Genomic DNA, 13,716 nt, shown 5'->3' on the forward strand with positions numbered 1-13,716 from the left:
TCTGACTCCACAACAAGGCTTCATTTTGCAAGAAAAAGAAATTCCAGGAAAATGTAGTGAATTGTGGAACGGCTGATAGAGTTGAATATATTTAGCCAGACACGAAGACTTGGGTAGGAAATGACCATCATATTGGCATTTAGCTACTGAAAGGACAGTCATATGGACTGTCCTCCTCGATTTGCTCTTTCGGTAAGTATTTCAGCACTATGTGATCAATCACTATGTTAGGTACTGTGTTAGAAGTCAGTAAAGTAACTGCGAAGAAGATTCATTTCCTGCTCTCAAGGGACTTATTGGGTGGAGACAAGGCAAAACAACAAGCAATTACACCAGCAGGAATATCACTAGCTATGAGGCCATAGAACACAGACTGGAACCCAGCGTATTCCTAAAGCAAAGGATGATAAATAAGAGTCCCACAGAAAGGGATGTTTACAGTCATAGTTGTAACACGAACAGGAGTTACGCAAGGTGGAAGTGCGACACAGAAAGACTCTAAAATGAGTTATATTGATGAGCTACTTTAAATCTGGTTCTTTGCTCTTGCAAGAATAGAGTGATTAGGCAGAGTGTGAAAAAAAGTCTTTTTTGTTTCTTAACTGGAAAAAATGTAGCTGGGAAGAAATTAAGTAATTAATTTTCTCAAATTGTGTGTGTAAAGAAAAGTACATGGCAGAAAAATGTGTGATAAAAGTGAAATACGTGTTCAATAAATTTTCAAATACCCATTTAAGATCTCCATCATCTACCTCTCCTTACTGAGCACGTTGTGTTGCAACAATGTTTGAGTCTAATAACCAAGAGACTTTAAGCCATAAATCAGACAGAGCTTAATCAACAGAATCTTGGCTTAACTAGGGATTTGCAGTTCAACAGACTGTTCTAAATTATAGCACAACAGCACAAATTTAATGATTCTATAAAAAAAAATTAAGGGCATTTCTAATGACCAGTTGATAGAAGTTTCAGTTGATTCATTAAAGAAGTAGCCTGGAGGGTTATAATCTCTAAATAATCATTGTTCATCTTTATTTTCTATTTTCCGTAAACGATCATGGGAACTGTAGCTTCATGTATTTCTTTCCTCTGAAAAGCTGAGATACTTCACCTGCATTATATAAACGTTAATAGTCAGTAACTTTTATACCAGCTACATAGAAACTTTGTAAAAGTGACTTTCTCAAGGTCATAGAGCAAATCTCTGGTGAGACAGGAATGGAATTCATGACCTTTGACTGCCAGAAGTTTTCTACCCACACTCGGAAATTCCTTCTCCATAAGTGTAATTTATAGGCTCACTTTGAGAGGCTGGAAAGTTCATCCCTTTTAGGGCAGGGGGTGGAGAATGGGGAGGGAGTGGTTTTTCTGTCAATCAGTTGCCACACCAGTACTTCACAGTTTACAATGTGATTTTTACCGACCTTATCTCATTTTACCCTCCGCAGCCCCGGAAACTACATATTATTTTTCCCATTTTGCAGACTCACTTAATCGTGTAAATCAGTCCTGATTCCAGGAGGTATAATCTTAGCAGACACTTGATTATGAAATGAATGAAGGTTTTCTTTGCAGTTTATTTCATTTTTTACAATAATTCATCTTGATTGTCATTTAGGTTTATTGGTTTGTTTTCTTTGGGGCAGGGCTGTTTTCATGTTTTGTTATGAGTTTGCTTGTTAATCTCAAAAATAAAGTGAGAATAGTATTACTAAACATACAATTTGAAAAAACAGACTTTACGTGTATTTCTTCTTTTTTATACAAGAGGGGGGCTTTTTTACTATAATTCTTGGCCATAACATATATGGTGTAGGGAGTATATGCCAATATAGATAAAGAATATAAAAACGCATTCATAAATATATTTTATATATATACACATACATATATAAATATATAAAATAGTGAACATATGTATATATAGTATATACATACACACCATGCCAGGAATTATTGTGAAAGGTCATACATACTGATAAGCAAGGAAAATGTAGCACTCTGAACACAATTCCTGACTGTCCAGGCCAGGAAGCAGTAATACTGGCAGCTTCTACAGCTTCTGATCGAGGCAGGAAAACTATCTCAAAGCTCTCCCATTTTTCCCTTCTCACCTTCCATGCAGCAATATGAGCAAGGGCTTTCTGCTACTCCATCTGTACCTAAACAATAGTACTGTTTGAGCCAGTCCAATTATTACACTAATAAATATTTTAAAATATAGACCATGAAATTAGCAACAAAATAAAAGTATAACTTTAAGTTGGAAAAAAGACAGGAGAAAGACCATACCACAGCAGCATTGTTTGGGTGAAGATCCTGTAATCTACTGCCAGACCAAAACAAATTTTTATAGAGCAATACGACTACTCAAGTAGCCACTTTTATGACAATAAACACCCAAAACCGAAAAATCCTTTTGTAACATAATTACTGAGAATATATAGAGAAAGTAACCATTTAATCCACAGCATGTGTTCTCCACCACAAGAACTCAAAAGCTGACATCAGATGGGGTGTGGCTGGTCCAGGCCCTAAAAATGAATTCTGGTCGGTTGAAGTCAGACAGTTCTCTGGAAGGGCTTGGAATCTAGCAACCAAGGTCTCACAGAGCATAAGGCTGTTGACCTCCTGGGCACAGGGCAAGGCCCATCTGTTTACTTGCATTTTGATTTTGGGAGGGGTGACTGTGGCAGATGAGTTAAGGCTGTGGTTACAGGGTGTTGCCAGTGATTTAATTTTAATATTTTTACCCTTACATTTTGTACATACCTAAGACCAAAAGCTACATGACTTATAAGCTGAAAAATACGTATTAATATACAGACGGAAAATAAACGAACATTGGGCAAAAATACAGATATTTCTACTATCATATGGTAGTTTCAAAATGTAAATGATAAAGGTAAGCAACTGCAACCTATTTTCAGAATTATTTACAAAACTGAAAGTTTTGTTTTCGAAAAGAAAAAGATAATCATGGTGTGAATGCTGAAAGACTGTTTTGGGATTTTTAGCTCTTGCTCATTAATCAACATGGAAGCACAAGTGGGGAAACTTATTCAAAAAAAAAGAATAACTTTGCAAATGAGTTTGTGCCATTTCTAGCTTTGGAGAATTCAACTATTCTGTAATACACAAATCACCTACAGCTAAATTTATGACGCTGACACTCTAAGAAGATCGTTTCTCTCACATTATAAAGAAAACAAACCATTTGACACCTCACATTTAAGCTGATCAATCTAATTCCCATAAATATGAAATACCACACTTCCCATTTTGTACGATGGAGAAAACGTCCAGTGCAACTATTTACAATATCACCTCTCTGATAAGGTTACTCAATTTTCTAGATTAACCAACACTGGCTTGAGTTCAAAATGTCCTCAGCATAGGCCTAGAGGCCTAAGCATTTATGTCGATTTTGTGGAGATAAGAAACACACCTATATGTAAGACCAAATTATTTCATTAAGTTGATAACAGCCTGCTTCATGATATAACATCTAAAACTCACTCTGAAGCTGTTAAAGTGCATGTTTACCTTTTACAGGAGGCCAGGAAGTAATCCTGGAGAAACATACATATTTTTAAAGGACCAAAACACTATCGTTATTATATGCCTAATGCATGTTCCTCGGAATGACCGTCAAGCATCCCGATTTGTTTTCCCTTGGCCTGGGGAGGGTGAGCACCCCTGTGTTTGCAGTCCCTCCCTTTCTGTACACACATAGGCTGCAGCTGGAGTAAACAACCACCAGCCAAGAGTTGCTAAGGTCAAGGTCTCAAACGCTATACCCGCTCCAGTTTTCTCCCCAAATGACATTCATTTCTTGCAAAGGAACTTTCTGGAGAAAAAGTATTAAAGGATCATTAGCACAACAATTTTCATTCAATAAACAGTTAATACAGAGCATTCCAAAACAAAGTTTAGCTGGCTGAAGTTTCTTTTAAATATGCATTACTAAGTAACAGATAAATAACTGAAGCACTTCAAAAATAAACAGAAACCCCCCAAGAATGTTTTGTTGATCTGACACAGCTATATTAGTTACGTGAGTGTCACAGCTTTAGTTCACAAATTAGGAAATTTTATGTGAACACATTCCAAACTTTACCAGCTTAAGTACATGTCATTATAGTTATGAATTAGAAGGTAGAATAATAAACCTCTTTCCTAAACGTATTACAAATTTCTGCCAATTCCTGTATGCTCAAATTGTTCTCTCTCCAACTCAAACCTAGTCTCCAGACTCACCAGGCTGCAATGATAAAGATATAAATTATGCAACGAAAATGTTGTCCTTCAACATCCTATTTCTACTACTCTTCTACAGTTTAACATTTTCTAGACTAAAAGTATATACCCCTTTAGCATAACCAATTTCTATGTGGTTTTAAAAAATGTAAACAAAATGTGAATGAGGTCTGCAAATAGCACAACCAGGCTTGGGGGGCGGGGGGGGGGGAACTTTTTATATTAAATGCTAATTCCAAAGAGCATTTCTTAGAAGATGGTATATACCCACTCTTCAAAGTGACCATTCCTACTGCCATCACAAGCTGCTGCCTGCAAAAAGCCACCCAATTTATTTGAAAGCATTTACGTATCTGAACAACTCTATCCTCCAGTAAGAAAAGGGCATGGAGGCGTCTAGGTGGATTTGCAGAATGACGTGTATTTGATTGGCAGATGTCTACCGAAGCCACGAGATGCACATGCACTAAATGTAAATAAAGCTGCTCGTCTCCGTGGTGTTACAGGGAAACTGAGAGAATATTAAACCTGATTTAAAATAAAACATCCCAGTGCTCGGCCGAGAATTCTATTAGCCAGTGGAATTGCTTAAAACAATCCATATAGAACGATACTTAAACCATCTGTACAGTTAAATCAGAGAGCTGACAATATTAACCACACAAACTGTTTATCCAGATTACAAATTCCGTTGTACTAATACTCTTTAACTCAACACAGTCAGCTTTTATCAGCTAAATTAAAGCTATTACTATTAAAGTATGCAAAACTCGAAGCGCAGGGTGAAGGGGGCTGGGAAGCTGCAGGGCATATAACAAAGGAATCGGTACTTTTTCCAAGCATTTGCCTCAAATGCACTTCGAAACAGAACTGTTGAGTGCACCCCACCCTTTTCCCCAAAGATAAAAGTTTTCAAAGTTCTAATAGGCAGTTCTCTATCCAACAAAAGCAGGGTTGATTCTCCCCGTAGGAGAGCATCTAACACGAACACCAACTAATGTCGCGGAGGTCAAGTACGAGTCCTCGGAGCGAGCTTCTAAGGCAAGAAGTGGCTCCCAGGCCGGCTCGGCGGGCTTCCTGGCCCGGGTGGACGTGCAAAGTTGCCCCTTGTCAACTCCGGCCGGGTCCCCAGTAATTGAAAATAACAGTCACGGACCACCCCCTGGCTACTTCCATGGACCAGGCACTGTAGCAAGTGACAGTTACACATCATTACGACCAGAGACAATAATGAATGTAGCACCAGGACCACTATTCATGCCAGCAGTGTCATCTCCGCCTTAACCCCTTCTCGTCCACTCTCTCCAGCGCACACCCACAGCCCACACAGCCCCGGGGCGGCAGCTATTCAACGAACTGGCTCTATTCCTGGGGGCAAACTACTTCCACAGCCCCCCCCCAACCCCCACCCCTCCAATTCAGCTCTGGTGTTTTATTTCTCATCCTTGGCAACTGTCAGGCAAACACTAAAACCAACAATCCACTAGGGGTAGAAAAACATTTGCTTAATTCACGTTACTTGATAAGTTCTTTTTTAAAAAAATTTGGGTGGGGGGGGGGGACCTCCTTCTTTCTTCTCCACGAATCCGACCGACGCTCCTTGCTTTGCAATAGCATCGTCCTCCCTCGGCCCCCTCCCGCTTCCCAACACTTTCCCCCTTTAAGAACACAGACCAACCAAAATGATTTAACTTGAGCAGATGACAGAAGAAAAATAAAACATGTTAAGAGAATACGGTCTGATTTGGGATGGCAAAAAAAAAAAAAGAGGAGGGGGTTGTTTATTTTGATAAGAAACGGAATCGGCACAGACCTGAACAGAAGCTGCAGAGCAGGAGAAATTGTTTTCTTTCCCTCACACAGAGTCCCCCTCTCTCTCTCTCCCTTTCTCTCTCTCTCTCACACACACACGCGCGCACACACACTCTCGCACACACACGGCGTCACCCGCGCACACTCACACGCACACTCGCACACGCACAGGCAGAGTCTCTCAGCTGCTCTCTGCAGTTCTCAGGAAATGAATGGGGGGCAACCCAGGGAACTGTTGTACTTGCAAATGACTTACCCGGATCACATGATGCGCTAAATGTAGGGTGGGCCGGTGGGTGGAGGCTGCCGAGACGCGAGCCCCGGTCTAGCGTGGGGAGCCTCGCCAGGCCCGCATCGAATTACCCCGGGGCCCAGCCGAGGGGGTTGCAAGACGCCGCTTCTCCTTCCTTGCAGCCCGCAGCTCAGGAAACCGGAGAGGCACGGGGGGTGGGGTGGGGTGGGGTAGGGTGAGGTAGGGGGGTGAAAACACCAAACCCCCAAACAAAAGAGCTCCGGGTCCTCCTCCCCAGAAACAAAGCCCCGCCGCTGCGGGCGAGCCCCGGGGTGGGGCCGAGGGCGGGGGCGGCGGCAGGGAGGGGCTCGCTCAGCAGGCGCTAAGTCGCTTTATTGCCATAAAATGGGGCCCCCGAGCCGCTCCGCCCGAGGATTAGGAGGCGGGCTCTGAGTGTGATGGTTGAAATCCCCTGTGGGAAACTAACCCCTCCCCGCTCGCAGAGGTAGAAGGCAACACCCACTGCCCAGCCCTCGCCTCGCCGCCCGGGCCGCCGGGCTGGGGGGTGGGTCCGCGGAGCCTCCACCCCGCCCCACCCCGCCCCACCCCTGCCCCCGCCCCCCGGCCTCCGGCCTCGGCCGCGCTTTCCTTTCACCTGCACCACCTTGGTGCGATACCCAAAATAACCTACACATGGCCCACGGAGCTCTGGGAGCCGCCGGCCGAGGGGCCCGCGGGGCCTCGCCGAAGGAGGAACCCCCCGGTTTCAACTCGCCAGGCGAGGACTCGCGCTCAGCCGCGAGAAAGTCCCCTCTTTTGTGTCAGAGCGCGCAAGGCAGCCTTAGGAAGAGAATTCGGAGACACAGAAAGCGCGGCGCCCGCTCGGCCTCCCGCCCCCTCCCCGGCCGGGTGGGGGCGCGCAGGGAGGGGGTCGGGCACCCGAGCAGTCCCCGCGGCTCGCCCGCCGGCTAAGTTGGAAAGGTGTGGGCGGAGCCGGCTCCGGCGGCCGGCAGGGGCTGGGAGGCTGGCGGCGCGGCCGCTCGCGGGGACCGCCCCCGGGCCCCGGGCATCGCCCGCGCCGGGCAACAATGGGGTCCGGGCAGGGGCAGCCCGGGCGTGCGATGCCCTGGGCGCGGGGGTGGGGCAGCGGAGGGCTGGGCGAGTAAGGAAGGGCCATCATTGTTTGGGGTGGGGAGCGACGCCCTTCGCGGGCGCGGCGCGGGCGCCCTCCCTCCCCGGGCTTCACCTTGGCCGGATGAATGGGGGCGAGGCGGAGACGCGCGCCTCGCCTCGGAGCCCCGGGAGAAGGGGCGCCCGCCCGCGCTAGTTCTGTAGGAAAGCAGGCGAACTTGCAGGAGAGGAAGGAAGCGGGAGCGGCAGACCCCTGCCGAGGCCCCGGGGCCGGGGGAGCGGCGGCGGCGGAGAGCCCAGCCCCCCGCCCTGCGCCCCCGAAGGGAGCCCCGAGACGCGGGCGGCCCGCAGCCGAGTCCTTGACGCCTTCCCCGGGGCCCCTCCCGCCCCGCCTCCCCGCCCGGGGGAGCCGAGCCGCGGGATTCTGGGGCGGGGGGGAGCAGAGGCAGCCTGCGCGGCCCTGCCGTTCCCGCGGCGGCCGGGAGGGCGCTGGGTCAGCGCCGCGCCGGAGGGTGGGCGGGGGCGGGCGCGCGGGCTGGGGTGGGGCGGCGGGCGCGGCGGTCGCTGGGGGAGAGGGCGTGCGACACCTTCGTGCCAGCCTAGGGGCCGCGCTGGGGCTCGCGGGTTGCTGGACGCCCCTGCGCGGTGCCCCTGAGCCCGGCCGCGTGGGAAACCGGCCCGGCGATTGGAAGGCCGCGGAGGGGAAGTTTATGTTAGGAGAGGGAGATTCGCAGTAATGTGGCATGAAGTGGAGTGGGAAGAGAAACAAGGGAGAGGCCGAGAAACAGGAAATGAGAGCGAAGGAACGAATGCTAGCCAGGAAAAGCCATGTTCTGCGTTTTGTGAGGCATTCTCCAAACACTTCTCAAGGCCCGGTGTGCGTTAGTAATGAAAACAAAGGCAGCGCGCTGCCCGGTGCGTTCTTTGCCTCTTGCCACATTCTGCAAGTGAGAAAGATGGTAAAGGTGGTCCAGCCTGGAGGAGGATTCCACAGCCCACTTCTAGTCCACACAGGATGGCTCAGTGGGCCTGCGTATTAGCAAAAAAAAAACAGAATTGAGGGGAGGGGTCAGAAATGAGGTAAGTGTGAAAGTGTCTGAAAATTGTGGACCGCTCCTTTAGCGAAGTATCCTTAGAGAAAGAAAGCAGCGGGAGCGAGAAGGCGATGGAAGCCCACATCTGGAGACGGACGTGGGTGCGGCAAGGGACTCAGGAACTCCGAAGGAAAATGGAACCTAGAGGCTGAGGGGTCCGTCGCTCGGGTGAGGTCTCGCTTCCGGAGAAAGCAGCCCCGGATCCCACCCCCTGGTCTGATCCTGGACACAAGACTAAATAGCCGTTTACACTCCACTACATCTGGATAGATAGAACATGAAAAGACAAGTTTGGAGAAGGGTAGAATATCAACAAATGAACAGCATTTAAACGAAAAACTTGCCTCTACTAGAAACACTGTTAAGTTTCCCTCTAGGTGGGGCAGGGAGTGAAGGAAGTGAGTTTAACTGTAAGCGTGGAAGGATACTGTAAGAAATTATGTCATCGTGGCAGTTCTTGGACTAACAGCTCTTTCTCAGAGACAGCTGAGTGGCGGACTGGCCATAAATATATTCTATAGCAAGTGCTTCTGCACGTGGAAAAGCATTGCAAATTGCACTCCCTTCCTATGGCAGCAGCCACCGGCATGTAAACAGAATGATGAAAGGTAGAAAATAAAGTACAAGAGTCCATTCCAGAGGGATAAGGAAATTAGGGGTAGGTCAAGGTTAATATCTAGAATCTGGATAGTGTGGTTAAGAGAAGGAAATACACCAAGTACAGTATTAGAAAAGATGCTTGCAGATTAAAAAATTGTTAACATAAAAAAGAACAGAAATGTTAAATTAAGGCAACTCCCCAGATATAAAGAGGAAAAGGAGAAAGAACAAAGATGCAGGTTGAAAAGGGAGAATCACTTCATTGTGTGAACTGGGGATGGGTGGGGAAGAGCAAAAACAATGAAAGAATAAAGAAGCATGGATATTATTAGGAGTTAGGACACTGGGGGAAGTGTGTGTGTGTGTGTGTGTGCAGGCATACATTTCCAATTCACTTCATAATAATTCTGTCTCCCTATAGAACTTAGATTTAAACAAACTAAGGTGTGAACAGAAGGGGAGAAGATAAGAAAAAAGTACACCTAGTCTGGTAAAAATATGTGCAAGTCTTTATGTTGTCCTTTCTCCTCTACTGTCTGTGCTGGGATGTGGAAAAGCCAGAAAAAGGTTAAGATGGCAAAATTATTTTATCAAGAGAATTCTGACGACGTAAGAGAACGTGTTGACATTACAGAATCATAAAATTTCAGTGTTGAAAGTATCTGTCAAGTCTAATTATGTGTCATACTTCAATTCTGTTTAAAACCAAGATGATCTGGGTCAAAGATGATGACCCATTTCCCTAACTTTGTATACTTCATTTACTTAGTCTTTATTATTGCAAACACCAGAAGAATGAATTAACAAAGAGCATAAAAGTTGGTATTCTGAATTTCTTATTTTGGGGGGATGGGGGGGGAGATTAGCCCTGAGCTAACATCTGCTGCCAATCCTCTTTTTGCTGAGGAAGACTGGCCCTGAGCTAACATCCATGTCCATCTTCCTCTACTTTATATGTGGGAGGCCTGTCACAGCTTGGCTTGCCAAGTGGTGCCATGTCCACACCCGGGATCCAGAGCAGCGAACCCTGGGGCCACCTAAGCAAAACATGCGAACTTAACCACTGCGCCCCCGGGGGCCCTGCTGAATTTCTTATACATACATACATTGGATTTCTTTTACCTAACAAATTGTCCAGAAAAGAAAAGTGCGTACAGAAGCACCCCCAAAGCAGATAATATATCTCCTTAAATGTAAGTGATGCAACAAAATTTACAACTAGAGATTTTAAGTTGTTAATGTGAAAGTAAATGTTACCTATTCAAAAACTTTTTACCAGCTCGTATACTTGCCCAGTGGTGATACCCTTTTTGAAAAATTAGTGTCAGTGGTAGAAAAATCTTCTATAATATTAAAAGTATTACCTGTACCACGCTCTAATTTCTCTACGTTAAAGACTCTCTTCAATATCTATGTACATTTAAAGTTCTTAAGCCCTTGGATTACTGATGCCAAAGATCAAATGGATGATTTAACGCTAATAGAATTCTGGGTGGGGGTGGAAGGAAATGGAGTCCATTTTCAGAAGAAAAAGCTGTGTTGAAAGATTAGAACTGACTAGAAGTGAAAATAAAAGTGATTCCCAGAGTTTTAGATAAATTAAAAAATATAATCCTGACTTTTCCTGGACCCAGAAGTGAATATGTTCTATTGGGTTTTCAATGGCTATTTTTCTCATCTGTCATATTTTGGCAATAATGTGTAGCAAAGGGGAATTTTCCGATTTAAGTATGAGAAAGGCATGTAAAAGCCTTACTACAAATTCAAACAGCTGGTGATGTTATGTGATTACGTGCTAAACAGCATGTTTTGATTTGAGAGAGGAGCTGTCTCAGAATTAGAGAAAATGACATTTTATAACTTTGTTTTGTTGCAATCAATACAGTTTTTGGTCCTTCTAGCTTAAATATCTTCATTACATTCTCTGATGTGTCTCTTCTTTTCCAAGGCCCTGCATAGTCACTTTCATTCCAGTCTCCTCCTGCCTCCACTACCACAGCCCCGCCCCATCCCCCAGCTCTGAGCCTCTGGCCCCTCCTCTCAGATCCGTTCCACCTCTCCTACAGCAAAACCTTAATTACAGCATACCTATGTGTAAGTACCTGAAGTGGCACAAATTAGTTTCAATACAATACTGTGACATTTAAGGGCTCCACTTACATTTTCGTATCTCACTTCCCTTTCCAGCCCATGTGGTCACCTTGCCATACCTCATCCCTCCTGGATGCCTTTACTTGATGGTCCACGTCCCCCTCCTTCTGAGGAATCTTCCCCAAATGATCCCATGACACCCCACACACGTATACATATCCTATCCCCTCCCCAAAAAATCATCTTTGCCTTCTTGGCGCTTCTTTTGGTATCATGGAAAGAGTGCCTCAGCCACTGACCAGCTGGTTTTTCATCTTTTTTCTGATTCTCAATTTTTTCCACCTACTTAAATAATATTTCCCTCACATTGAAAGATTAACATTTATTGGATGCTTACATGGGCCAATGTGAGATATATTGGCCCAAGTAGGCATCCAGCAAATGTTAATTCCCTCACTTATTATTAAGGTACTTACACCTTTTTGCTTTCATTAAATATTGTTGGCTCCCCCTCATAGGTAACCCTTTGAGAGCAAGAGCTACTCCTTAACCATTTATTTAGCCTTCCTTTTACCCCCACACTATTTTGTACATAGTAGGTGATTAATGAATGCTTGTTGACTCAAACAATTATATAAAATTAGAATAACATACATTAAAACACAATCTAGCAGAAAACAAGTTTCCACTTGAGTGCATATATTGAAAACAACAAGCAAAACTGGACTGTGTCGATAAATCCCTTTTGAACATTAATTCTGGTAATATTCCTCAACCAACTTTCTTTGAAATTTGAAGTTTTTACATACAGGAATATATCAGATTTGGAGCATTTTTATTTAATTTCATTATCCCTATCATATTTAATCATTTAAAAATTATTCAATTATACTACTTCTAATTCTTTTTAAAATTAGAATTAGAATTATATTGTATTAAATTAAAATTCAATTTTTCAATACCAGAGGGGAAATTCATCACAAATTTGTTTTTAAAAGTACCACTTTGCAAGTTTTTAGATTGCAAGCGTTGGAGTTATAATGTAATAAATAGAATCTGCATTTGTAATTACAACAAGTCGAGGCATATCAGATTTTAGCTATAGTTATCCTTGCCTTTTTTAATTTTGCAAATGAAAACCATACCTCCATGGAAATAATTTAATTTGGCTTAAGTATATATATTTTACAGAATATCAGTTTAATTTCATGCTATAAACAAGGCACTAACCTTGGCATTCTAAGCATGTGAAGAAGATAAGCTTAGATAAAACTAATGAATAGCTATAATATGAAGTACAATTAAAGTACTCTGGATGAAATTATATCTGTTTGGAAATATTAAGAAAGGCTTTGTGGAGAAGGTTGTACTTAAGACCTTCAAAAGATGGATGGGATTTTTATTTTTTAATAATATGAACTGTCATGCATGTAAAATAACATATATATCATGTGTATGTTAAGGTATTCTCCTGTGGCCTCTCGCTAGTTTAAGAAATAGAATTTTTCTGATACTCTCTAAACCCCCAAACTGCGGTCATCCCATTGGTATCACTCTCCTGTCCCTTCAGGGATAACTACTTTCTGACTTGGGGTTTATCATTTCATTGCAATTTTTTGTAAATATTTTTGATCTTTACATAAAGTCTTCATAATCATTATTTTTCCTAATAGCAAACTGCCATTATTTATTTAACTTATCCTCATCACATTAGAATTTTCCCCAATTTTTGTAATTGTACTTAGAGTGAACATCTTAGCTTCTTTCTTTTAAAAAATATTTCTTGTAGATAGTTTCCCCTAAGTTGTGTTACTGAAATAAAGATTATCAATTCATTTTTACTGTTCTAGAAACATACTGCCAGATGATTTTTCAAAAGTATTTTACCAGTTTACCATGATACCATCATATATGACAGTGCCACTTTCTGTGTGTTCTTGCTAAGGTTGGGTGGTGCTTTGCAATAAAAAGCTTTAAATTGGTAGACAAGAATGGCTTGAATTGTAATTCTTTGCTTAGTGGAGATCAAACCCTACTCTAGGAATATAAATATGACATTGGTGGGCAGGTGCTTGGGCTGAGCCTGGCTGAGAGGATGAGCGTGGCTACAATGGGAAATGAACATTGGAACCGCTGTGAAGGACGTTACAAATACAGCCTCTAAAATTCAACAAACTTGTTACTTTGGGGAAGAGGAACAAGGGAAAGAAAATGGGAAGCTCTGTCTCATATTTCAAGCCTTGGAAATAAGAGAAGAGGGTCTTAAAAGTAGGGAATTCGGGAACAGCAGCTTGTTTTTACTTTAACTTTGGAAGTTATCTAAATGGATAATTAGTTCTGCCGTATTGGAAGCTAAGATAACAAAATAGCTGATAAAGAAGAATAGAGAGGAAAAATTAAAACTTAGAAACTTGGGAATAAAATAACATGAAATAAAAGTAGGGGGACCCTTGTTGTTTTGTCCCCAGGAAAAAAAAAAGAAGAAAGTAGGGGGAG

The 13,716-nt window shown here is 43.6% G+C and overlaps 1 protein-coding gene across 7 annotated transcripts in view; it reads right to left on the reverse strand.

Moving 5' to 3' along the window:
- The window catches only part of KLF12 (KLF transcription factor 12), a 585,204-nt gene that overhangs the window by 413,606 nt on the left and 157,882 nt on the right, over window positions 1-13,716 (reverse strand). For 3 of the 7 annotated variants that reach the window (XM_070239864.1, XM_005601272.4, XM_023621689.2), the window contains exon 1: window positions 6,074-6,326. The exons of 1 other annotated variant lie outside the window; for it this stretch is intronic. The gene's annotated coding sequence lies outside the window, so the exon portion shown is untranslated. 3 more of the 7 variants (XM_070239863.1, XM_070239861.1, XM_001496646.6) reach the window with 2 other exon arrangements.

Source organism: Equus caballus, chromosome 17 (assembly GCF_041296265.1).
Source record: "Equus caballus isolate H_3958 breed thoroughbred chromosome 17, TB-T2T, whole genome shotgun sequence".
NCBI classification, from domain to species: Eukaryota; Metazoa; Chordata; class Mammalia; order Perissodactyla; family Equidae; genus Equus; species Equus caballus.